The sequence below is a fragment of the Lissotriton vulgaris genome, chromosome 7 (genome assembly GCF_964263255.1).
Source record: "Lissotriton vulgaris chromosome 7, aLisVul1.2, whole genome shotgun sequence".
NCBI classification, from domain to species: domain Eukaryota; kingdom Metazoa; phylum Chordata; class Amphibia; order Caudata; family Salamandridae; genus Lissotriton; species Lissotriton vulgaris.
In genome coordinates, this window is record NC_141695.1 from 791,081,464 (window position 1) to 791,108,172 (window position 26,709).

The 26,709-nt window shown below is 50.6% G+C and overlaps 1 protein-coding gene across 1 annotated transcript in view; it reads right to left on the reverse strand.

Moving 5' to 3' along the window:
* Positions 1-26,709, reverse strand: part of RNF213 (ring finger protein 213) — a 2,876,335-nt gene that overhangs the window by 1,358,467 nt on the left and 1,491,159 nt on the right. The gene's annotated exons all lie outside the window — the stretch shown is intronic.

The window sequence follows — 26,709 nt, forward strand, 5'->3', positions numbered from 1 at the left end:
GGGACACAGGTGTGACTTCGGCACATTGATGGAGAACCCCAGCAAGTGCAGGAGGTCGGCCGTAGTCTGGAGGTGGCTGACGACTGTCTGGGGCGAGCCCGCCTTCAACAACCAGTCGTCGAGGTAGGGGAAGACTGATACCCCTTGCCTGCGCAGATGGGCTGCGACCACCGCCATCACCTTCGTGAACACCCGTGGGGCGCTGGTAAGGCCGAAGGGGAGCACGGTAAACTGAAAGTGCTCTAGGCCTACCGTGAACCGCAGGTAACGCCGGTGGGCCGGCAGGACGGGGATGTGGAAATAGGCGTCCTGCAAGTCCAACGCTACCATCCAGTCTCCTGGGTCCAGGGCAGCCAGGACCTGAGCCAAAGTGAGCATCTTGAACTTCTCCGTCCGGAGGAAGCCGTTGACGTTCCGCAGATCCAAGATAGGGCGTAGGCCCCCTTTGCCCTTCTTGGGCACCAGAAAGTAGTGGGAGTAACAACCACGTCCTACTTCTGGCCCAGTAACGCGCTCGATGGCCCTCTTGGTCAAGAGGGCCGAAACTTCCTCTTGCAGAAGTTGCAAGTGATCCCCCGACACACGGTGGTATTGAGGTGGCATGGATGGAGGGGAAGACTCGAAGGGGAGGGAGAAACCCCTTCGGACAATTTGCAGCACCCACCTGTCCGAAGTGACTGTATGCCAGTGGGAGAGGTGATGGCGAACCCTGCCTCCCACAGGCGTCACATGGGCCTGAAAACTCGGACTAGGAAGGTTTTGAGGCGGGGGCTGCTGAGGGAGGTGTGGACTGGCCTCGCCGCTGACCCCGACCACCGCCACGGCGGTTCCCACGTCCGCCACCGCGCTGCTGGACATTTTGCGGCGTGTGGCAGGCGGTCCGTGGTGGGGCGCCCCTTCCGTGGCCACGAAAGGAGCGAAAGGCACCCGATTGCTGGCGTGGGGCCGTAAGGCCCAAGGACTTGGCCGTGGCCCTGGAGTCCTTGAAACGTTCCAGCGCATGGTCTGCCTTGTCGCCGAAGAGGCGACGGCCATCAAACGGCATGTCCAGGAGGGTGGCCTGGACATCGGCCGAGAAGTTGGCGGACCTCAACCAGGCGTGGCGTCGAACCGCCACCGTCGTTGCCATCGCCCTGCCCAGTGAGTCCTTGGTATCCAGCCCACACCGGATAGAAAAGCGTGCCGCATCTCGGCCGTCCGCAAGGGTTTGGCTGAGTTTAGCCTTGACCTCCTCAGGGCATTGTGGCAGCACCTCCGCAACCGTGTCCCACAGAGTGTGGGTGTAGCGGCCCAAGAGACAGTTGGTGTTCACTGACCGTAGCCCTAGGCTCACAGACGAGAAGACCTTCTTCCCGAACTGCTCATATCTCTTGGATTCCCTGTCGGGCGGGGCCGACGGGAATGCGGTTTGGGAGTTGGAGGCCTGGATGACCAGACTCTCGGGGGTGGGGTGGGTGGACAAAAAGCAAGGGTCGCCCGGTGCCGGGCGGTAGCGTCTGGTCACGTTCCTGTCCACAGGGGGGCCTGTGGCGGGCTTGGACCAAGTGCCCAGAAGAACGTCACACAAGGCCTCATTGAACGGCAGGAGGGGCTCCGCGGAGCCGGACTGCTGTTTGAGGACCTCAGTGAGGAGATTAGTCCTCACGGCCGCGACGGGGAGCTGAAGGTTTAAGGCCTTAGCTGCCTTCGTCAACACTACGCCGTAAGCAGAACCCGCCTCCGAAGCCACAGTCGGGGGCGACGTAAATCCAGTGTCTGGCGAGGTGTCAATACCACTGGCCTCCCCAAGCTCATATGTCCAGTCCTGATGTGACTGGCAATCACGTGCCAGAGGGTCCTCGGACCCCTCCCATTGCTCCTCGTCACCTGGCTGCTGGAGACCAGGATTAACAGCCAGGGCCTCCTCGTGGAGATAGAAGTCTCCAAAGGCCGACGGAATCGGCGCCCAGAGGCGCCCCTCCGACACCTGAGTAGGACCGTAGGAAACATTGGGGGCGGCAACCACATCGGCCGCCGGGGACGACACCTGAAGGGACGGCGCCGGCGAGGTCGCAAGGTCGACCGGCGAGGTCCCGGATCCGGAGCAGGATCCAGCGAGGTCGTGCGGCGCCGGGACCGAAGTCGCCAGCGGCGCCGGGGCCGAAGCACCCGACGTCGTCGGGGCCGAAGCGCCCGACCCGGAAGGACCTCCAGACGGAGCCGATCGGCCCGAAGGCGCCACGGGAACCGACTGAGGAGGGAGGACCCTCATGGCCATGAGGTACCTCTCGACCTCCTCCTGTGACGCGCCGTGCCCAGGGACCCGAAGGTGTGGGGCAGGCGGCGACGCTTGCGACTCCCGCGGAGCCGCGTGGGCGGTGTCGCCCGAGTCCCCGGCCGCATCGTGCGAGCGTCGGGGCGGGTCGGAGGATCGATGGCGTCGCTCCGACCTCTCATGCCTCTTACCTGAGGACTTGGAACCAGACGATCGGTGTCCACTCCCGGAACGTCGATGACTCCGACCTCGCGACCTGTCCCTCGACCTCCCGTGGGACCGGGACCGGGACCTGGAGTGGCGCGGGGCCGACTGCCTCAGCTCGAGACGCTTGCGGGACCGCTCCCGCCTAGCCTTCGACGTCAGGGCCCGGCAGTCGGAGCAGGTTCGATCGTCGTGGTCGAGGCCTAAGCACTTCAGGCACCGGCGATGGGGGTCCGTGACCGACATGAGTCGGCCGCACTTCGAGCAAGGCTTGAACCCGGGCATCCCTGGCACCGATAGTCGAGAATCGACTAAATAGAGGATCAAAAAAGATCAAAAAGTTTTCAGTCAAAAAGTGACTGGGGGTAGAGCTTCTTCCGGATCTGCGCTAGCTGGCGCGGAAAAAAGAAGAACTGACGTCAGCGCGCATGGGCGCCGTCTAAATACTCTGACGACGTCATCCCGGCGCTCACGACGCCGACGACGGACGCGGAGCCGCAGACGACGCCTACCAGCGCGCAGGGGTATTGCTACGCAAAAATTTCCGGATCCAGTCTGACGCCTGGGGATATTCTAAGGTAAGGAATCTATCACTAACGTGTCTCTTTCAGATACATGCTTCAGCCCCTGGTAGGCCCTGGGTACACCTATGCCCTGAGTTACAGGGTCTGATAAGGTGGCACAGTCCCAATTGGAAATGTACCTAAGGTACATGGAATCCATTTTACAGAGAGAGCAGTAGGCCTGGGGTCCTGATTGGCAGGGCCCCAGGTCGACTATGTCAAAAACCAGCTAAAACACAGGCAAAAAGTTGGGGGCAACCATAGTCAGGAGGTACCTTCCTACAGTTACCTAGCCCCAAGGGCTGCGGCTGCACAAGTCTTTACAGACGTCGGGAGTCTTCGCTGACGAGCCAGGAGCCGGAAGGAAGGAGTTGCTGGCCGGCGACCAGTGGAAATAGTTCGTAGAGATCCAAGCCTGGATCAGAGATGGATGACACCTGAAAACAGAGGGGACCAAGTTCGTACTACTAGCCAGTAGTCAGAGGGTACCAGGAGGGCACCGGATGATCGTCACCTCGACTAGGTGGATGGGCAACGCTAGGCTCTGCAGTCTCACGGACCAGGAGGCGTTGTCGGCGACCAGGATGGAGGTGCGAGCTGTCCCATGAAGGTTGATGCTGTCGGCGTCGCTGGACCCAGGATTGGGACAACAAGCCTTGGCAAATTTCAGGGCCACGTGGTGGGCCTAAAATGGCGTCTTGAGTGGACCAGGAGGGTCCGGGGTGCTCCTCTCGCAGAAGGGAGCAAAGGCCAGTCTGGAGCAACCAGACCAGCAGCGTTGGTTGTCGGGTGTCGTCAAGAAGGTCACAAGCCAGCGGCTAGTGACCAGAAAACGTGCTGAACAGCAAAGAGCAGAAGGGCCCCACGCAGATCGTGGAGATGCTGGGAGGCTGCACTTTGTTGCTGGGGCTGCTCAGGGTCGGGGCTTCTCGGACCCCAGAGCACTCACCAGAGGATCCCTCGGTGGTCGTGTCGGTTAAGAAATCGTGCAGGTCTTGATGATGGCCGGTCCCTCGAGGTCTCGTCGCACCCACGGATCTCAGCTGAGCTGACGATGTGGGTAGAGGTCAGAGGTGCCAGGGAAGCCGGTTCTCGTCGAGCTGGGCAGTCGGATTCCTGAGGAAGGACTTGCAGCAAACCGCAGAGTTCTTAGATGGTGCCTGCGGATGCAGGGTGACTACTCCTTAGCCACAAGGGAGAAATCTTGAGAAGAGTCGAGAGTTCCTTTCGTAGAAAGTATTCTTGATTCAAAGATGATCTAATTTGGAAGGGTCCCCGCTCCTGCCTTTATCCTAAAGAAAGGGGTGGGTACATGACTAGGTCCTGCCCTAGGGGTGGGACCAGGAAGGGGGGTAGTTACACCCCTATCCCCTGCCGGACTTTCCCCAGGTCAGGGGCTGGGCACCCCTGGAACTGGTTCTAGCTGGCAGATGGGTAGTGAGCACCGGGGTGCCACTCCGCAGTCACCTTCTTGTAAAGCCCTGCCTACCCAGGATACAAAAAACCCTGTCTGGATGGTGCGAACACCGCCCCGGACAGGAAACCCTTTGTCCAAGCTCTCCTCGCTGGAAGGACTCCCAGCAACAGGAGGTCAGACTCGTGTCTGTGGTGGCAGCATCTATTTTGTGGAGCTGAGGCTTCAGTTAACTTTAACTGGGGTTCACAGTTACGTACATGTCGTGTCCCTCTAGAAGGGCGGAATGCTAACCTCGTCGCCAGCATTGGTGAGGGGTCAGCGTCCCGATTCGTATGACACCTTACTCGACATGTCTTGATAACGTGATACCGAAGTCACTAATATGGTACGCGTTATCATGGAACAGCCATTGGGTCTTGGTTCCGCAAGCTGCAACCGGGCTCGGCTCGTGCCAGAGCCCAATTCACATGATTCCACGCACTCTGCCTTCAGGATTGTCAAGGCCTGCCGTAGGAGTGACTGATAGGAATTCGGGTGTCCATTTTAGGGTTAGATATAGGGATACTATACCTACAGCAACGGGCGAGTACGCCACGTTGCCCCAGCTGTCGCGCAGCCAGTTGTGTCAGATTTAGATGGCCATCCAGGGGTGGCATAATACATGCTTCAGCCCCTGGTAGGCCCTGGGTACACCGATGCCCTGAGTTACAGGGTCTGACAAGGTGGCCCAGTCCCAATTGGATAATGCACCTAAGGTACACACATCAATTTTAGCGAGAGAACAGCTAGGCTGTGGGTCAGATTGGCAGGCCCACAGCCCGAGAAAGTCGTAAACCAGTGAAACAAAAGCAAAAAATCTGGGTGATCATAGGATTGCAGACCCTACTCTCCTACACGCACCCAGCTAGGTAGGCGTAAAACAGTTAGAGAGGGATGTGAGTCCTTCCAGGGAAAGCGGGAGGGTTGCATGTGAATCTATGAAAGACACCAATACTGGATAACTGCTGTTACAGGTAAGTAACGCGTTTCTTATCCAGTATTAGGGGTGTCTTTCATAGATTCACATGCCTGAATCAGAGTAGTCAGCAATACATTATGCACATTTCTGAAGTAATCATGCTACATAGTCATTTTAGATAATACACATATAACCATGTGACTTTGAAACATTAGCATATATCAACATAACATAAGAGCAAGAGATGTGCATGCCAGGATGGCGGGATGTTGGAAGGCTCACCTCACTGGAATAGATGGCGAAGCACCGCCTGCCCCACTGCTGCATCCTTCTGAAGTTCAACATCCAGGCAGTAGTGCCTGGAGAAAGTGTGCGGTGACTTCCAGGTCGCCGCTCTGCATATGTCCAAGATCGGCACTTCAGCGAACAGTGCTGCTGATGTGGACATCGCTCTGGTGGAATGCGCTGTAACATGAGCACTCAAAGGCCGTCCGGCCTTGTCATGGCAGAATGCTATAGCTGAGGAGATCCACCTTGAGATGCTTTGTTTCGTGAGAGGCATACCCATCCTTGGTCTACTGTAGGCCACAAATAGCTGTGATGATTTTCTGAAAGTCTTAGTTTTGTCTATGTAGAACTTTAGGCACTGTTTGAGGTCCAAAGAATGTAGCGTTCTTTCTGCTGCGGTGGAAGGGTTTGCAAAGAAAGAACATAGAACCATCGGTTCATTGAGATGAAAGTCCGAAGGCACTTTCGGTATGAACTTAGGATTTGTCCTCAGCACCACCCTGTCCTGTTTGAACTGCATGAAGGGTTCTTGAATGGATAGAGCCTGTAGCTCGCTTACTCTCCTGGCAGATGTTAGGGCGAGTAGCAGAGCTGTCTTCCATGAGATGTACTTGATGGATGCTCGGTGAATGGGCTCAAAAGGATGCTTCATGAGTTGGTTGAGGACTAAGTTGAGATGCCATTTCGGAGGGACCCTCCTAGGTCTCGGGAAGGACCTATAAAGTCCCTTTAGGAACTGCTTGACAAGCCTATTGGACCACAGAGATGGTCCTGTGAAAGTCCTGGTGAATCGTGAGATAGCCGCCAGATGAACCTTTAAGGACGCATGCGCCAGTCCTGACTGTGCCAAATGTAGCAGATATGGCAATATCTATTCGGGTGTGATATGTAGTGGTCGTAGGCCTTGCTCTGAAAACCAAATGCAGAATCATTTCCATTTGAGAGAGTATGTTTTGTTGGTACTGTCTGCTCTTGCTTTTGCCAGTACGTCCCTGCATTCCTGTGGGATGTTCAGGCTACAGAACTCGCTGTGCTCAGGAGCCAGGGCGATAACCTGAGCGATTGCAGGTTCGGGTGTTGTACCTGCCCGTTGGACATTGTCAGTAGGTTCGGGTGCTGCCGCAGACGAATCGGTGTCCTGATGGAGAGGCGATGAAGATCCGAGAACCAGTGCTGCCTCGGCCAGAACGGGGCAATTAGGATCAGGGTATAAGGCTCCGCCTTCATCTTCCTGAGGACTCTTGGGATCATCGGAAATGGTGGAAAAGCGTACGCAAATACGCTGAACCAACCGATGGAAAAAGCATTTCCGAGTGACCCTGTTTGGGGATGCCAGCTTGTGTAGTTTGGGCATTTGGCGTTCCCCCTGGTGGCAAACAGGTCGAATCCTGGGACTCCCCATTCTGAGAATATGTGATCCAGTGTTCTCTTGTCGAGTTCCCACTCGTGGGAGAGAGACCTTTGTCTGCTTAGGGCGTCCGCAATGGTGTTGTCCTTGCCCGGGACATAGTCCGCCCTGAGTGTGATTCCATGGAGTACAAGCCAGTTCCAGACCTTTTGCGATTCGCGTGATAGAGTGAGCGAACGCGTTCCTCCCTGTTTGTTGAGATAGTGCATCGTCGTGGTGTTGTCCGTTCTGACGAGCACCTGGGAGTTCTGGATGCGTGGTAAAAAGGCTTGTAGTGCCAGATACACAGCCCTCAGTTCCAAAAGATTTATATGGAGTTGTTTCTCCTGAGTGGTCCATTTGCCGCTTATTCGAAGGTCCTGGAGGACAGCTCCCCAGCCTTCCAGGGAGGCATCCGTGGTGATCACCAGAGGTGCTGCTGGAAGTAGAAATGGCAGTCCTATAGATAGATTCTTGCGACTCCTCCACCAGTCCAGACTCTTGGATATTTTTGGTGTTATCTTCACAATGTCCTCGAAAGAACCTGTACTCTGTGTCCATTGGTTCGTGAGGGCCTCTTGCAATGGGCGCATCCTGAGTCTGCAGTGAGGGATGAGGAGTATACAAGAAGACATCATGCCTAGGAGTGACTTGAAGGTCCGAACTTTTAGGGACTTCCTTGACGCCACAGCCGTGGCCAGAGATATTATCTTGTTTGTCCTTTCCACCGAAGGGAATGCCCTTGAGCACCCCGTGTTCAAGGTTGCCCCGAGGAAGGTGAGGTTTCTTGTAGGGATCATGCAGGATTTCTCGAGATTGAGAGTTAATCCTAGCCGTTGAAAAAGATTGGTGCAGGCGTTGGAGGATTCGGTCACGGCTGCAGCTGAGGGTGCCTTTACCAGCCAGTCGTCGAGGTAGGGGAAGACTTGGTGACCCATTTGACGCAGGAAAGCTGCCACCGGTGCAAGGCACTTTGTGAAAATCCGCGGAGCGGACTTGAGGCCAAACGGCAGGACCTTGAATTGGTAATGTTGTCCTGCGACTTCGAATCTCAGGAATTTTCTGTGACACTTGAGGATTGGGATGTGGTGGAAGCATCTTGGAGATCCAAAGATGTCATGAAATCTCCCTTTTCCAGCATGCCTAGTATTTCTTGGATCGTCACCATCCTGAACGATTGGCTTTTTAGGAAAGAGTTGAGCGCCTGGAGGTCCAGAATGGGCCTCCATTTTTTCTCCTTCTTGCGTACAAGAAAGAAGCGGGAATAGAAGCCTTTCCCTATCAGAGCTGATGGAACTCGTTCGATTGCTCCTTTCTTCAGCATCACAGATATTTCCTGGAGAAGCAGGCGTAGATGTTTGTGTGGCAGTCTGCGGGGAGGTGTTGTAGGAGGGATGGTGGTGAATTCTAGGGAATGGCCGAATCTTATTAATTGAAGTACCCACCGATCTGTGGTGATGAGATGCCAATTGTTTAGGAAATGGGTCAATTTTCCTCCAATTTGTAATGAGGGATATAGTTGCTGGACTGGCTGGAGTAATTTGTCACTGGCGGCCGCCAGTGCCCCTCTTCTGATTTTTGCCCCTGAAGCTTGACCTTCCGTAAGAAGACTGACGACTCTGTTGCTGCTTCTGTTGGTATTGAGATTTATTCTGGTAGGAATACGAGGACTTATTTTGATAGGAACCTCTGTAAGAGGACTGTCCCCTAGATCTGTTGCCTCGAAAGGACTGGTTCCGTGCCTGCAAGGTACCCAGTGCCCTGGCCGTATCAGTGTCCTTCTTAATCGTTTGGAGCGCCTCATCGATCTTGTCACCAAAAAGGTGCTGCCCGTCGAAGGGCATGTCCAGCACTTTCGTCTGCACCTCTTGTCTGAACGACGTTGCTTTAAGCCATCCCTGACGGCGCAGGACTGCTGCTCCAGCTAGTTGGCGAAAGCCAGTCATGGCTGCATCTATGGCGCAGTCAATGTTTTCAGCTGCCGAGGTTTGACCCTCCGTAAGCAGTGCCTTGACTTCCCCCTGAACTGTGTCAGGTAGTTCCGCTAAATACGGGACTATATCTTCCCAGAGTTGGCGATTATAACGCCCCAACAGAGCTATGGAGTTGGCCACTTTGATGGTCATGGCCGATGTTGTCGTAAATCGTTTACCGATTGTGTCCAAATTCCTGCCTTCCTTGTCCGGAGGGGCCGACAGAGGAGAGGAAGGGTTGCGGGAGTTCTTTTGGGCCGCCTGGGTAACAACCGAATCCGGTTTCAGGTGCCCATTTAGGCAAGCTGCAGCTGTAAGTGGGGCTTTGTATTTTTTGTCCAGGCGCGGAACACCCGCAGGTACAGAAGCTGGCGTCAGCATTAGTTTCTTGCCCTGGTCCCAGAGAAATTCTATTATTGGAATAGACTTCGTTGTTTTCTGTGTCTGCTCCTTGAAATCGTGTAAGAAGCACTCAGTTTCAGTCGATTCCATAACCATATGGAATCGCTTTGCCGCCCTTTCCACTATTTTATGGAAACCGCCAATATCCACAGGTGGTGAATCTGCCTGGCGTGGTTGGAGTGAAGCTGGGGAAGACGCTACATACTCTTCCTCCTCTTCATGGTCCGACTGGATTTCCTGGACTTCTCCCTCTTCCAGTTCTTCATCATCTTCCTCATCTGATGACACTACCACTTGAGGTTGGACTCTCTCATGGCGGACTTGAGGGAGCGGCCGAGTCTGTTTTGGGGCTGCCGCTGGATTATTTATAGCAGGCGTCTGGCCCCCAGTTTCCGTTGCCGGTGTTTCCGGGAAACGTTGTTTGTAGTCCTGGATAAGGTATTTAAGGTCATTAACAATAGAAGCAGGAAGGCATACCATTGGGGTGACCTCCGTGCGAACATGAGTTTGGACAGAGTGTTCATGGTAAGTCATGTCCTCCTGTTCCTCGTCTGTGCTCTGACATTTGACATGAAGGTCCGAAATGGAAGTAGCTGGATCCAGGAGTTCCTCTTCTTCAGAGTCTTCACTCTGGAAAATTTCTGAAGGCAAATGAGTTTGCACTTTACTCGGAGACGTTGTTTCCGGTGTAATTTGCTGCTTGGCTATCTTGCCAGACGCAGAACTTGTTGCAGGAGCCCCTGCCGTCGTTGCTGGTGTCGTCGACAGTGGCAGTGTTAGAGACGACATTTCTACCAACTTGGATCTCTTCCACGGCTCAGGAATGGCCAACGTCGACGACGAATCACCCATCGACGGTGTCCTCGTTGACGGTAAGGTCTTCGTCGACGGTGCCTCCGTAGACGGTATTTTGATCGTCGACGATGTCCTCGATGTCGGTGCGCTCGTCGACGATGCGCTCGTCGGCGTGTCATTTCTCGTCGACGGCGAGCTCGTCGTCGAAGTGATCGTCGACGGTGGGCCCTTCATCGACGACGTCGTCGTCGACGGTGTGATCTTCACGTCGACGGCTTCAGCAGGATAATAGATGGAATAGGTCTACCTGCTGACGACGATGAAGGAGTTGTCGTCGTCGATGGGAAACCCGACGACGCTGTCCTCCTCCGGTGACGCGCCGTGCCCAGGGACCCGAAGGTGTGGGGCAGGCGGCGACGCTTGCGACTCCCGCGGAGCCGCGTGGGCGGTGTCGCCCGAGTCCCCGGCCGCATCGTGCGAGCGTCGGGGCGGGTCGGAGGATCGATGGCGTCGCTCCGACCTCTCATGCCTCTTACCTGAGGACTTGGAACCAGACGATCGGTGTCCACTCCCGGAACGTCGATGACTCCGACCTCGCGACCTGTCCCTCGACCTCCCGTGGGACCGGGACCGGGACCTGGAGCGGCGCGGGGCCGACTGCCTCAGCTCGAGACGCTTGCGGGACCGCTCCCGCCTAGCCTTCGACGTCAGGGCCCGGCAGTCGGAGCAGGTTCGATCGTCGTGGTCGAGGCCTAAGCACTTCAGGCACCGGCGATGGGGGTCCGTGACCGACATGAGTCGGCCGCACTTCGAGCAAGGCTTGAACCCGGGCATCCCTGGCACCGATAGTCGAGAATCGACTAAATAGAGGATCAAAAAAGATCAAAAAGTTTTCAGTCAAAAAGTGACTGGGGGTAGAGCTTCTTCCGGATCTGCGCTAGCTGGCGCGGAAAAAAGAAGAACTGACGTCAGCGCGCATGGGCGCCGTCTAAATACTCTGACGACGTCATCCCGGCGCTCACGACGCCGACGACGGACGCGGAGCCGCAGACGACGCCTACCAGCGCGCAGGGGTATTGCTACGCAAAAATTTCCGGATCCAGTCTGACGCCTGGGGATATTCTAAGGTAAGGAATCTATCACTAACGTGTCTCTTTCAGATACATGCTTCAGCCCCTGGTAGGCCCTGGGTACACCTATGCCCTGAGTTACAGGGTCTGATAAGGTGGCACAGTCCCAATTGGAAATGTACCTAAGGTACATGGAATCCATTTTACAGAGAGAGCAGTAGGCCTGGGGTCCTGATTGGCAGGGCCCCAGGTCGACTATGTCAAAAACCAGCTAAAACACAGGCAAAAAGTTGGGGGCAACCATAGTCAGGAGGTACCTTCCTACAGTTACCTAGCCCCAAGGGCTGCTGCACAAGTCTTTACAGACGTCGGGAGTCTTCGCTGACGAGCCAGGAGCCGGAAGGAAGGAGTTGCTGGCCGGCGACCAGTGGAAATAGTTCGTAGAGATCCAAGCCTGGATCAGAGATGGATGACACCTGAAAACAGAGGGGACCAAGTTCGTACTACTAGCCAGTAGTCAGAGGGTACCAGGAGGGCACCGGATGATCGTCACCTCGACTAGGTGGATGGGCAACGCTAGGCTCTGCAGTCTCACGGACCAGGAGGCGTTGTCGGCGACCAGGATGGAGGTGCGAGCTGTCCCATGAAGGTTGATGCTGTCGGCGTCGCTGGACCCAGGATTGGGACAACAAGCCTTGGCAAATTTCAGGGCCACGTGGTGGGCCTAAAATGGCGTCTTGAGTGGACCAGGAGGGTCCGGGGTGCTCCTCTCGCAGAAGGGAGCAAAGGCCAGTCTGGAGCAACCAGACCAGCAGCGTTGGTTGTCGGGTGTCGTCAAGAAGGTCACAAGCCAGCGGCTAGTGACCAGAAAACGTGCTGAACAGCAAAGAGCAGAAGGGCCCCACGCAGATCGTGGAGATGCTGGGAGGCTGCACTTTGTTGCTGGGGCTGCTCAGGGTCGGGGCTTCTCGGACCCCAGAGCACTCACCAGAGGATCCCTCGGTGGTCGTGTCGGTTAAGAAATCGTGCAGGTCTTGATGATGGCCGGTCCCTCGAGGTCTCGTCGCACCCACGGATCTCAGCTGAGCTGACGATGTGGGTAGAGGTCAGAGGTGCCAGGGAAGCCGGTTCTCGTCGAGCTGGGCAGTCGGATTCCTGAGGAAGGACTTGCAGCAAACCGCAGAGTTCTTAGATGGTGCCTGCGGATGCAGGGTGACTACTCCTTAGCCACAAGGGAGAAATCTTGAGAAGAGTCGAGAGTTCCTTTCGTAGAAAGTATTCTTGATTCAAAGATGATCTAATTTGGAAGGGTCCCCGCTCCTGCCTTTATCCTAAAGAAAGGGGTGGGTACATGACTAGGTCCTGCCCTAGGGGTGGGACCAGGAAGGGGGGTAGTTACACCCCTATCCCCTGCCGGACTTTCCCCAGGTCAGGGGCTGGGCACCCCTGGAACTGGTTCTAGCTGGCAGATGGGTAGTGAGCACCGGGGTGCCACTCCGCAGTCACCTTCTTGTAAAGCCCTGCCTACCCAGGATACACAAAACCCTGTCTGGGATGGTGCGAACACCGCCCCGGACAGGAAACCCTTTGTCCAAGCTCTCCTCGCTGGAAGGACTCCCAGCAACAGGAGGTCAGACTCGTGTCTGTGGTGGCAGCATCTATTTTGTGGAGCTGAGGCTTCAGTTAACTTTAACTGGGGTTCACAGTTACGTACATGTCGTGTCCCTCTAGAAGGGCGGAATGCTAACCTCGTCGCCAGCATTTGTGAGGGGTCAGCGTCCCGATTCGTATGACACCTTACTCGACATGTCTTGATAACGTGATACCGAAGTCACTAATATGGTACGCGTTATCATGGAACAGCCATTGGGTCTTGGTTCCGCAAGCTGCAACCGGGCTCGGCTCGTGCCAGAGCCCAATTCACATGATTCCACGCACTCTGCCTTCAGGATTGTCAAGGCCTGCCGTAGGAGTGACTGATAGGAATTCGGGTGTCCATTTTAGGGTTAGATATAGGGATACTATACCTACAGCAACGGGCGAGTACGCCACGTTGCCCCAGCTGTCGCGCAGCCAGTTGTGTCAGATTTAGATGGCCATCCAGGGGTGGCATAATACATGCTTCAGCCCCTGGTAGGCCCTGGGTACACCGATGCCCTGAGTTACAGGGTCTGACAAGGTGGCCCAGTCCCAATTGGATAATGCACCTAAGGTACACACATCAATTTTAGCGAGAGAACAGCTAGGCTGTGGGTCAGATTGGCAGGCCCACAGCCCGAGAAAGTCGTAAACCAGTGAAACAAAAGCAAAAAATCTGGGTGATCATAGGATTGCAGACCCTACTCTCCTACACGCACCCAGCTAGGTAGGCGTAAAACAGTTAGAGAGGGATGTGAGTCCTTCCAGGGAAAGCGGGAGGGTTGCATGTGAATCTATGAAAGACACCAATACTGGATAACTGCTGTTACAGGTAAGTAACGCGTTTCTTATCCAGTATTAGGGGTGTCTTTCATAGATTCACATGCCTGAATCAGAGTAGTCAGCAATACATTATGCACATTTCTGAAGTAATCATGCTACATAGTCATTTTAGATAATACACATATAACCATGTGACTTTGAAACATTAGCATATATCAACATAACATAAGAGCAAGAGATGTGCATGCCAGGATGGCGGGATGTTGGAAGGCTCACCTCACTGGAATAGATGGCGAAGCACCGCCTGCCCCACTGCTGCATCCTTCTGAAGTTCAACATCCAGGCAGTAGTGCCTGGAGAAAGTGTGCGGTGACTTCCAGGTCGCCGCTCTGCATATGTCCAAGATCGGCACTTCAGCGAACAGTGCTGCTGATGTGGACATCGCTCTGGTGGAATGCGCTGTAACATGAGCACTCAAAGGCCGTCCGGCCTTGTCATGGCAGAATGCTATAGCTGAGGAGATCCACCTTGAGATGCTTTGTTTCGTGAGAGGCATACCCATCCTTGGTCTACTGTAGGCCACAAATAGCTGTGATGATTTTCTGAAAGTCTTAGTTTTGTCTATGTAGAACTTTAGGCACTGTTTGAGGTCCAAAGAATGTAGCGTTCTTTCTGCTGCGGTGGAAGGGTTTGCAAAGAAAGAACATAGAACCATCGGTTCATTGAGATGAAAGTCCGAAGGCACTTTCGGTATGAACTTAGGATTTGTCCTCAGCACCACCCTGTCCTGTTTGAACTGCATGAAGGGTTCTTGAATGGATAGAGCCTGTAGCTCGCTTACTCTCCTGGCAGATGTTAGGGCGAGTAGCAGAGCTGTCTTCCATGAGATGTACTTGATGGATGCTCGGTGAATGGGCTCAAAAGGATGCTTCATGAGTTGGTTGAGGACTAAGTTGAGATGCCATTTCGGAGGGACCCTCCTAGGTCTCGGGAAGGACCTATAAAGTCCCTTTAGGAACTGCTTGACAAGCCTATTGGACCACAGAGATGGTCCTGTGAAAGTCCTGGTGAATCGTGAGATAGCCGCCAGATGAACCTTTAAGGACGCATGCGCCAGTCCTGACTGTGCCAAATGTAGCAGATATGGCAATATCTATTCGGGTGTGATATGTAGTGGTCGTAGGCCTTGCTCTGAAAACCAAATGCAGAATCATTTCCATTTGAGAGAGTATGTTTTGTTGGTACTGTCTGCTCTTGCTTTTGCCAGTACGTCCCTGCATTCCTGTGGGATGTTCAGGCTACAGAACTCGCTGTGCTCAGGAGCCAGGGCGATAACCTGAGCGATTGCAGGTTCGGGTGTTGTACCTGCCCGTTGGACATTGTCAGTAGGTTCGGGTGCTGCCGCAGACGAATCGGTGTCCTGATGGAGAGGCGATGAAGATCCGAGAACCAGTGCTGCCTCGGCCAGAACGGGGCAATTAGGATCAGGGTATAAGGCTCCGCCTTCATCTTCCTGAGGACTCTTGGGATCATCGGAAATGGTGGAAAAGCGTACGCAAATACGCTGAACCAACCGATGGAAAAAGCATTTCCGAGTGACCCTGTTTGGGGATGCCAGCTTGTGTAGTTTGGGCATTTGGCGTTCCCCCTGGTGGCAAACAGGTCGAATCCTGGGACTCCCCATTCTGAGAATATGTGATCCAGTGTTCTCTTGTCGAGTTCCCACTCGTGGGAGAGAGACCTTTGTCTGCTTAGGGCGTCCGCAATGGTGTTGTCCTTGCCCGGGACATAGTCCGCCCTGAGTGTGATTCCATTGAGTACAAGCCAGTTCCAGACCTTTTGCGATTCGCGTGATAGAGTGAGCGAACGCGTTCCTCCCTGTTTGTTGAGATAGTGCATCGTCGTGGTGTTGTCCGTTCTGACGAGCACCTGGGAGTTCTGGATGCGTGGTAAAAAGGCTTGTAGTGCCAGATACACAGCCCTCAGTTCCAAAAGATTTATATGGAGTTGTTTCTCCTGAGTGGTCCATTTGCCGCTTATTCGAAGGTCCTGGAGGACAGCTCCCCAGCCTTCCAGGGAGGCATCCGTGGTGATCACCAGAGGTGCTGCTGGAAGTAGAAATGGCAGTCCTATAGATAGATTCTTGCGACTCCTCCACCAGTCCAGACTCTTGGATATTTTTGGTGTTATCTTCACAATGTCCTCGAAAGAACCTGTACTCTGTGTCCATTGGTTCGTGAGGGCCTCTTGCAATGGGCGCATCCTGAGTCTGCAGTGAGGGATGAGGAGTATACAAGAAGACATCATGCCTAGGAGTGACTTGAAGGTCCGAACTTTTAGGGACTTCCTTGACGCCACAGCCGTGGCCAGAGATATTATCTTGTTTGTCCTTTCCACCGAAGGGAATGCCCTTGAGCACCCCGTGTTCAAGGTTGCCCCGAGGAAGGTGATGTTTCTTGTAGGGATCATGCAGGATTTCTCGAGATTGAGAGTTAATCCTAGCCGTTGAAAAAGATTGGTGCAGGCGTTGGAGGATTCGGTCACGGCTGCAGCTGAGGGTGCCTTTACCAGCCAGTCGTCGAGGTAGGGGAAGACTTGGTGACCCATTTGACGCAGGAAAGCTGCCACCGGTGCAAGGCACTTTGTGAAAATCCGCGGAGCGGACTTGAGGCCAAACGGCAGGACCTTGAATTGGTAATGTTGTCCTGCGACTTCGAATCTCAGGAATTTTCTGTGACACTTGAGGATTGGGATGTGGTGGAAGCATCTTGGAGATCCAAAGATGTCATGAAATCTCCCTTTTCCAGCATGCCTAGTATTTCTTGGATCGTCACCATCCTGAACGATTGGCTTTTTAGGAAAGAGTTGAGCGCCTGGAGGTCCAGAATGGGCCTCCATTTTTTCTCCTTCTTGCATACAAGAAAGAAGCGGGAATAGAAGCCTTTCCCTATCAGAGCTGATGGAACTCGTTCGATTGCTCCTTTCTTCAGCATCACAGATATTTCCTGGAGAAGCAGGCGTAGATGTTTGTGTGGCAGTCTGCGGGGAGGTGTTGTAGGAGGGATGGTGGTGAATTCTAGGGAATGGCCGAATCTTATTAATTGAAGTACCCACCGATCTGTGGTGATGAGATGCCAATTGTTTAGGAAATGGGTCAATTTTCCTCCAATTTGTAATGAGGGATATAGTTGCTGGACTGGCTGGAGTAATTTGTCACTGGCGGCCGCCAGTGCCCCTCTTCTGATTTTTGCCCCTGAAGCTTGACCTTCCGTAAGAAGACTGACGACTCTGTTGCTGCTTCTGTTGGTATTGAGATTTATTCTGGTAGGAATACGAGGACTTATTTTGATAGGAACCTCTGTAAGAGGACTGTCCCCTAGATCTGTTGCCTCGAAATGACTGGTTCCGTGCCTGCAAGGTACCCAGTGCCCTGGCCGTATCAGTGTCCTTCTTAATCGTTTGGAGCGCCTCATCGATCTTGTCACCAAAAAGGTGCTGCCCGTCGAAGGGCATGTCCAGCACTTTCGTCTGCACCTCTTGTCTGAACGACGTTGCTTTAAGCCATCCCTGACGGCGCAGGACTGCTGCTCCAGCTAGTTGGCGAAAGCCAGTCATGGCTGCATCTATGGCGCAGTCAATGTTTTCAGCTGCCGAGGTTTGACCCTCCGTAAGCAGTGCCTTGACTTCCCCCTGAACTGTGTCAGGTAGTTCCGCTAAATACGGGACTATATCTTCCCAGAGTTGGCGATTATAACGCCCCAACAGAGCTATGGAGTTGGCCACTTTGATGGTCATGGCCGATGTTGTCGTAAATCGTTTACCGATTGTGTCCAAATTCCTGCCTTCCTTGTCCGGAGGGGCCGACAGAGGAGAGGAAGGGTTGCGGGAGTTCTTTTGGGCCGCCTGGGTAACAACCGAATCCGGTTTCAGGTGCCCATTTAGGCAAGCTGCAGCTGTAAGTGGGGCTTTGTATTTTTTGTCCAGGCGCGGAACACCCGCAGGTACAGAAGCTGGCGTCAGCATTAGTTTCTTGCCCTGGTCCCAGAGAAATTCTATTATTGGAATAGACTTCGTTGTTTTCTGTGTCTGCTCCTTGAAATCGTGTAAGAAGCACTCAGTTTCAGTCGATTCCATAACCATATGGAATCGCTTTGCCGCCCTTTCCACTATTTTATGGAAACCGCCAATATCCACAGGTGGTGAATCTGCCTGGCGTGGTTGGAGTGAAGCTGGGGAAGACGCTACATACTCTTCCTCCTCTTCATGGTCCGACTGGATTTCCTGGACTTCTCCCTCTTCCAGTTCTTCATCATCTTCCTCATCTGATGACACTACCACTTGAGGTTGGACTCTCTCATGGCGGACTTGAGGGAGCGGCCGAGTCTGTTTTGGGGCTGCCGCTGGATTATTTATAGCAGGCGTCTGGCCCCCAGTTTCCGTTGCCGGTGTTTCCGGGAAACGTTGTTTGTAGTCCTGGATAAGGTATTTAAGGTCATTAACAATAGAAGCAGGAAGGCATACCATTGGGGTGACCTCCGTGCGAACATGAGTTTGGACAGAGTGTTCATGGTAAGTCATGTCCTCCTGTTCCTCGTCTGTGCTCTGACATTTGACATGAAGGTCCGAAATGGAAGTAGCTGGATCCAGGAGTTCCTCTTCTTCAGAGTCTTCACTCTGGAAAATTTCTGAAGGCAAATGAGTTTGCACTTTACTCGGAGACGTTGTTTCCGGTGTAATTTGCTGCTTGGCTATCTTGCCAGACGCAGAACTTGTTGCAGGAGCCCCTGCCGTCGTTGCTGGTGTCGTCGACAGTGGCAGTGTTAGAGACGACATTTCTACCAACTTGGATCTCTTCCACGGCTCAGGAATGGCCAACGTCGATGACGAATCACCCATCGACGGTGTCCTCGTTGACGGTAAGGTCTTCGTCGACGGTGCCTCCGTAGACGGTATTTTGATCGTCGACGATGTCCTCGATGTCGGTGCGCTCGTCGACGATGCGCTCGTCGGCGTGTCATTTCTCGTCGACGGCGAGCTCGTCGTCGAAGTGATCGTCGACGGTGGGCCCTTCATCGACGACGTCGTCGTCGACGGTGTGATCTTCACGTCGACGGCTTCAGCAGGATAATAGATGGAATAGGTCTACCTGCTGACGACGATGAAGGAGTTGTCGTCGTCGATGGGAAACCCGACGACGCTGTCGTCGTCGACACAGTCGTTGTCGCCGTGGTAACTCTTTGCGAGGAAGCCGTTGCATGCCTGCTGGATGACTGTGCAGGCTTCTTAAAAGTCTGGGTATCCTTGGCAGACACTGAGGATGTCGTAGATCTTGCCTCTGAAGACTTCTTTGTGCCTTCCTAGGAGGAGTGTCTGAGGGGCCAGGGGAAGTTACCCATGGCCTCTTTAGAGAGACTTCTGAGGTCCTTGAAACGCTACCCTCTGAAGATTCCACATTGTCTCTCTCCTTGAGCCTGTCAAGCCAGATGAGCAGGCGACCTTCTCTGTCCCTCAAGGCCTTGTTGGGGAAAGACCTACATATTTTACAGTCTTTAGGGACGTGGTCTGGATAAAGGCAATATAAGCACAGGGCATGCTTATCCTCCACATGTAGCCTTTTCTTCCCACATGAAGAGCAGGCCCTGAAAAGGACTTTCTTCTGGGACTCCGACATCGCAGAATGCAGTAGAAATAAATCACTTACTGCAGAGATAAGTGGACTGAAGTAATCCTTGACGAGATGTAGAATGAAGAAACCACTTTTAAAAGTGAAGAAGTTAGTTTTGAAGAGGTCCTGAGGAGAACTCAGGCTGGAGACTCCCTAGCACAACGTGCGGTAGAAAATCTGAGGGACTGAGGCTCCTGCCAGGAAGGTTCTAGAGGGAGGTCATAGCTGATTGGCTGGCTCTGAGAGTTTGGTCCTTTTTACATAAGGACAAGGATAGGCTACTAAGGTGAGGCCCTTAGGTCTATTTTTCTCTATGTATGTCTATAGGACATTACTTTTCTATGTACCGGAGGCTCCCGTCTCGACGACGGGGAATGATTCAGGCATGTGAATCTATGAAAGACACCCCTAATACTGGATAAATGTATGTATGGTGTTCCATGTGGTTGCTCTGCAAATTTTGTGTAAAGGAATGTTTCCAAGAAAAGCCATGGATGCCCTTAGTTCGCGTGTGGAATGCGCCCTAGGGGGAACTGTTAAGGTGCATTTTGCCTTGAAGATATCTGAATGCACTTACCGATCCATCTGGCTATCCCCGATTTAGAAATAGGGTTGCCTTTGTGTTGTGGTGAGAAAGCAACAAACAATTGTTTTCTTTTTAGAAATGCTTTAGTTCTATCTATATAGTATAGTAGAGCTCTTTTGACGTCTAGAGTATGCAAGGCCCTTTCAGCCACCGTTTGTGGGTTTTGAAAGAACACTGGCAGGTCTATTGTTTGATTTATATGAAAGTGGGATATCACTTTTGGCATGAATTTTGGGTTGGTTCTGAGAACTACCCTATTTGCATGTACTTGAATGAATGGCTCCTGAATAGTTAGGGTTTGTAGCTCACTAACTCTTCTAAGTGAAGTGATGGCAATAAGGAAAGCCACTTTCCATGTAAGAAATTGTAGTTCGCATGAGTGTAGTGGTTCAAAAGGTGGTCCCATAAGTCTGGTTAGAACAATGTTTAAATTCCAGACTGGTGAAGGTGGGTGCCTTGGGGGAATTACTCGTTTAAGTCCCTCCATGAATGTTTTAATTGCTGGGACTCTAAATAGTGAAAGGTGTTGCCTGTTTTGGAGATATGCTGCTAACGCAGCTAGATTTATCCGGATGGATGAGTAGGCTAAATTGCAACGCTGTAGGTGCAAGAGATAGCAAATGAGGTTTTGTGTGGAAGCGTCTAATGGGTTTATGTCGTCGTTTCTGCAGTAAATGACGAATTGTTTCCACTTTGCCGCATAACATGCCCTGGTGGTGGGTCTTCTTGCCGCTGATAATATTCATGCAGTCTGGAGGCAAGTTCAGGTATCCAAACTCTAGGATCTCAGGAGCTGTAGTGTAGTTCCTATTTTCCCAATAGGCCCTGCGCATTGGAATAACATAAACAGTAGTATCGACGTAGAAGTGCGGATCTTCCAGGCCTCCACTGACTATGCTAAACTTAATTGGGTTTGTTACCAACTAGCTCAGAGGTCACTGGAAACTTTCTTGACTGAATAGGAAGTGATCAGCTTCCCTGGCACAGCCAAGAAGGGATTCAGTTTTCCAACAACCGTGCAACATGACAACTTTGCTCCTCAGATCAAGAGTCAATCTCTAGGGTCGTGAGAAACAATAGACAGTTATTTTACTCAGCCAGGTTGGTGCAGATTACTTTCACAATATGTAGAGAATAGAGAGACGGGCGTTTGTCAATAAAGGGTAACATTTATTGAACAGTCTTTCTTCTCGTACAAGAGAAATTAATTGCCACAATTGCAAGACTTGTTATTATAAAAAGTACGTACAGTAAGATAAGTATTGCGAAATAATACTGTAAAAGCATTGATATGGTTTCTTAGCCATACAATGGTTTAAAATGAATAAAACATATATACATTCATATATACATTTGGCTAAAATACTCAACTGGTGCTTCTAACTATGCCTACCCCAGTGTACCTGACCTAAGCCTAATACTTGGGAGGAGAGTAAGTAAGTAGCTTTAGTTTAAGTTGGTTTTGCCAAGGTTTGCTTCAAGAATTCTCTCCAAGGGTTTAGTCAACACCATACCTCTGGAATAGAATGATGGAGGTCTGGTATCTCCCTCAGAACTCGATAACCCAGTCACCCGCAAGGGTAGACTAGAAACGCCGGAGCTGGATTTCTCTGCAGGAGAAAGACAGCGTCTCTTCTCAGCGCGTCGAGGAGGAGGAGGAGGAGGGGCAGCGTCCGCGGGCAGCTTGCATCTCCTGGGCTCTTGCAGGGGGACGGCTGTTCAGCTCCTAAGTTCACCACACCATTGTTCGCTAGTTAGCAGCGATACCAGTAGCGATAGCATCTATGATATCATCAGCATAACAGCAGCTTCAGGCGACGGGCAACAGAACATTGCTTAAGGCAACGTTGGTAGTATTTATACCTGAAAGGTGCCTTGGTTGACGTAAGTTTGCTGGACATAAGACGTCAATAAAGATGTCACTAGGAAGTGATCGTCTATCAGTGCTCATTAGAGTTCTATTACTAATCAAAACACAGCAAGCGGGGATTTCCAGGTTGCTGAGTTTTTATCTTGTTGAAGAACTCGGAGTGTTAATCTAGGAATCTCAGATAGTAACTTCTGCTATGTCATTGCACTAATTGGTTGCAAAGGAAGTGGCAGAGAAAACTATTCTGAAATGTGGCTCTGTTGGTGTGAGGCCAGAGATGAGTTTCTGAATATTGCATTTGATCGGTTATGCCAATATAGGGAATAAATGGATTTATAGCCGAATAGGGGCATAAGGTCACAGTATCGATCAGGGTCCTAGATTAGAACGCTACACCCACTCCACGAATTCATGTCCATCAAATTACTAAAACTAGAGCAATAAGATGCATGTGTAACATTGCCCACCCCAAAATACAAATATGCATTTGAAATAGGCGTATTTGTAATACGTGAAAATTTAGGTACTGTACGTTTTTGAAGCATAGAAATCATTCAAAAATTATAGCATATGAAATCAATGAACGATTATGCAAAAAGAATTACACATGAAATATCTCTGAAACAGAAAAAGGGCGAGATGAATCATCACATATAAATGCATTGCAATAACATGTGCTAGAGGCTGGTGCAAAGTTGCTATGTCTCTAGATGTGTTTAGAAATAGAAGTTGAAGCTTCTGTTCTCTAAGAATAGTTTTTACTTTAAGCAAAGAATTTTTCATGCCAGAAAAATGGTGAATATTAAAAAAGTGTTCAATTCAAAAGAATTAATGCTTGAACGGGGAAATTAGAGTTCCAACGCTTTTAGCAGTTTTTGTTGTTCAAAACTGAAGGCCGAATTCAGAATTCATGGGAACGCTGCGTGTCGGAATCCTTCTCCAAAGTTATTGTTTCTGTTCGGGTGAGAACATCATATCAGACAGGCTCTCAAAGAATTGGTCTACAAAATCAGGTGACAGTTCGACCAAATTCGATAGTGCTGTAACTTGGCAGGTGTGAGAATGATTGCTGTCATCAAAGTCGGGATCAGCAATGCTCACAGAAGGTCGTACCTGGGTCATGTTGCTTTTGTCACTCGCTCCACTGTTACCACCTAGTCGTAGCACAGGAGTCTCAACGAATGCCGTCATCAGGATTGTTAGCCGCTGGGGACAACACAATGCGTGAGCCGTTATCAGACTGAGCAAAGTATCGACATCCATTGGTACTGCTGATGGAAGTGAAAGACAGATGTCCAACACGCACTCATCTCCGCATAGCATACATCGTAGTACAGGTAAGATGCAATTTTGCCATATCGGTCTGAATGAAAGAAACCAGGTCATGTTTAGATCTCTCAGCCTGGCCAATTCAAGGACTCTAGTTATTCTGTCCCGGTAGCGGATTGCTAGGATTGTCTCTTCCATTCCCATAGGAGTCATGTCTGAGCTGTGGCTTGCCATAACGAAGCAGGAGGGTCAAAAATAAAATCCCTGCTACAAGTCCCAAAAATAGGGGTATGCCGCCAAAAACAGAGTGGACAAAATTTGGAACGATTCCCAGAATTGCTTGAAATGGTGTTAGCAGTCCCGTAAAAATCGTCTTAAATATGCCTGGGATGCCTGTGGCAATAGACATGTTAAGGAGTTGGCTCAACATTTCTACGAAATGCACGGGGCAATTTGTTGATAAAAGGTCATGAACCTCCGTAGCTGTCCTTGCAACTAGGAGATCATAACATCTCTTTTGATGACGTTATGGGCACTGTTGTCTGCAAAAGCACAGACTTCATTTTGCTTGAAAGTATCAATTCGTATAGAATAGAGATTCAGACGAGGCCAGATGGGAGTCTCTATGTCTCCAGGCCCGCTCAGGAACAATGCTTGCATACAGCATTTGACCATGGATGTTACGCTTACGAGATAACTTCTCCCTGGAACAAGGCCACAACATCTGTGATCCGTTCTTAGAATGTAACTCCCATTCGAAAGTTGCATAAAGAAGGGCTCTATCTGAGTTGCAGGTGTGACAAGCTGGTGGCATGAAAGGTTGTTAGAGTTACCTTCACAGGCGCCGTGTAAATTAATAACCTGGTACATTTTTGTCGCTGTCACTATAGCATGAATGTGTGTATGGTAATTTCCATGCTGACTTAACATATCCTTTACCCAATCGTTCATACTGGCCAGTAGGTATGTATTCAATGCACTTTTTAAATCGGAAAGTTGTTATCGGAATAGTGATAATTCTGTGTATTATCCATTCAATGACAGGACTCTCTGACATTGTCAATGGTAATCTCTCAAGTTTTTCGATGCTCAGGATTGTATAGTCTGCTCCTTTTTGTGCCAAGCTGATTTGTTTATCAGTAAGGTTAAAAATGGAAAACAATGACGTTGTGTTGATTAAACGCCAAGGCACATAGCCTGAACGAAGATTTTGCAGCGTCCAGCCTAATTCTACAATAGAACGTAATTGTGACTGGCCATGCTGTAACATTAGCAAGTCTCTGTCTATTATGTCAAAGGCAGAAGATACAATATTGTCCAACGAATATATTCTGGAGGACAGAGTCATTAACCCATTGTCCACTACAGAAAGTGATTTTTCCAAATTAATACGATCAATTTCTCGTATTTTTTCTGCCGTTTCAATTTGTGTGACTTTCCAAACATCGTTGTACGCAGCATAGATACTGGTCGCTATGAAACGCTTTTGACGCTGTTTGCGTGGTCCAAAAATGAAATCGCGCAAATCAGCACCATCTTTTAGTAAAGACAAGTGTTGCTTAATTTCAGCCAGTGTGGATGATCCTAGCCATTCGAGGCAGAGTTTCCCTACACTGTATGTTGTTACTATCCCTGGATGTTGTCTCTGGGAGTATCTAGGGTCTTGTCTGGTCATTTTTAACCCCTGTGTTATATTCAGGAATCTATCTTGACAGTTGTTTGTGTCAGTAGGCCAGATTAACCACTTTTTCCAATCAGGATGTGTTCTGTTAAAATGTAAAATTTTAGTTACGTCTATCTCAATATCTGTTGTTGTATTCTCAGGTATCGGCTTTGGAATAGACGGTTTGTTAAGGTCTTTGATCTTAGCTAGGCCAAGACAGGATGTTTGGTGAATTGTGTCATTTAAAAACATCATTTGTTCTGGTATCATGCAGGTTCTGAATAGTGCTTCTAGGCCTTGTACCTGCCAATCTTTTGTACCCCAAATGGTTTTTGTTTCAATGTTATTTTTCCAATAATCAAAACCAAATGTCATCATTTTTTCATAAAATGCTTCTGAATATATTAATTTAGTGTTTGTCAGCATTGTTTTCATTCCTGTTTTATCTAACAGTTTGTAATAAAATGTTTCTGCATCACTGGTGTTAAACCCTGAGAAGTACTTGAATTTCTCAAAGAATGTTTTAGAACTGCTTTTAGGTGGTGTAGCACAATGTTCCCATTGATTATACTTAAAAACATTTCTAGGCTGTGCAGATTTATGCAAATAATGATCGCCATAATGTGTGAAACAGAATAACTGTTCATAACTAGACGAACCTTGTAAATAATCATGTTCTGTGAATGTAGCTGACATTACTAAATCAGACATCATGTCATTAATACTGTTAAAGTCCCAATCATCAGAGAATGTACTAGGTTTTACAAAGTCACGTAAGGAAACCTTCAGTTGATGCGGATACTTCAGGATTTCGACCGGACCATAGATCTCATAGTCAGATTTCTCCCATACTACCCCACCGGGTATTGGAATGGCTGTGACATTTACTGTTGACAGTTCTCTTTTCTTCACGTGGGATGATCGGTGTGGTTTGAGGACTAGGTTGATGTTCTGACTTGCTGTGTCCATTCAATCGTAATAAACTTTCCTAAAATTAAAACTAAAATTAGGCATAGTAGGAGTGTGAGAAGGTGGCCTGATATGCAGTGCTCACTATTCTAGTGATCACTATGTATCAGTCCAACAACCCTTATTGATGATTGGTTGTAAGTCAACCTTATAGACCAGCTATCCTAGTAGTGTGGATACGAGCAGTCTAAGGCTAAAGACTCGAGAGGGCGCGTTAAGCCAGCTGTTATACCATCACATATACCCCTTGAACACCAAGTGAAAGGACACCACACAAGTGTTATGAAAATAAACAGTGTATTTATTAGAATCACAACAGCCCTGTACTCATTATGAGAACAGGGTACTAAGCACAAAACAAAACTCTTACGAAAATACTTAAGTTAGCACAGTATATACAAAATGCCCGAGGGGCACGGAAAACCATATACTCTGAAAGTGGAATGCGAAATTACTAGCAGGTAAGTACAGTACCAATAGGCTTTGGAATCGCTAGGACTTGACTATAGAATCGTTAGATTACTTCTAGGAGGCCCAGGGGACTCGGGTGCAGAGTGTGCACTCTCACGTGTGATGCGGGACAAAGTCTATGGTAGCTAGTAAAGACAAAGTTAGTGTTCTCGGGCAAACCCGACCTGGTAGGAGGAAAACGAAAGTGGATTCTGACCCTTGGATAGTGAGGCTATGCTGGGGCACCGAAATGCCGAAGTTACCTAGCCCAGGGGCTGCAGCTGCATAGGTCTCAAAAGACGTCGGGAATCCTCGTAGACGGACCAGGAGCATGGAAGAAAGATGCTGGCAGGCGACCAGTGAAGAGAGTTCGAAGTGATCCAAGCCTGGATCTTGAAGATAGATGACACCTGAAAGCAGAGGGGACCAAGTTCGTGACTACTAGCCAGTAGTCAGGTGGCACCAGGAGGGCACCGGATGGTAGTCACCTCGACTAGGTGAGTGG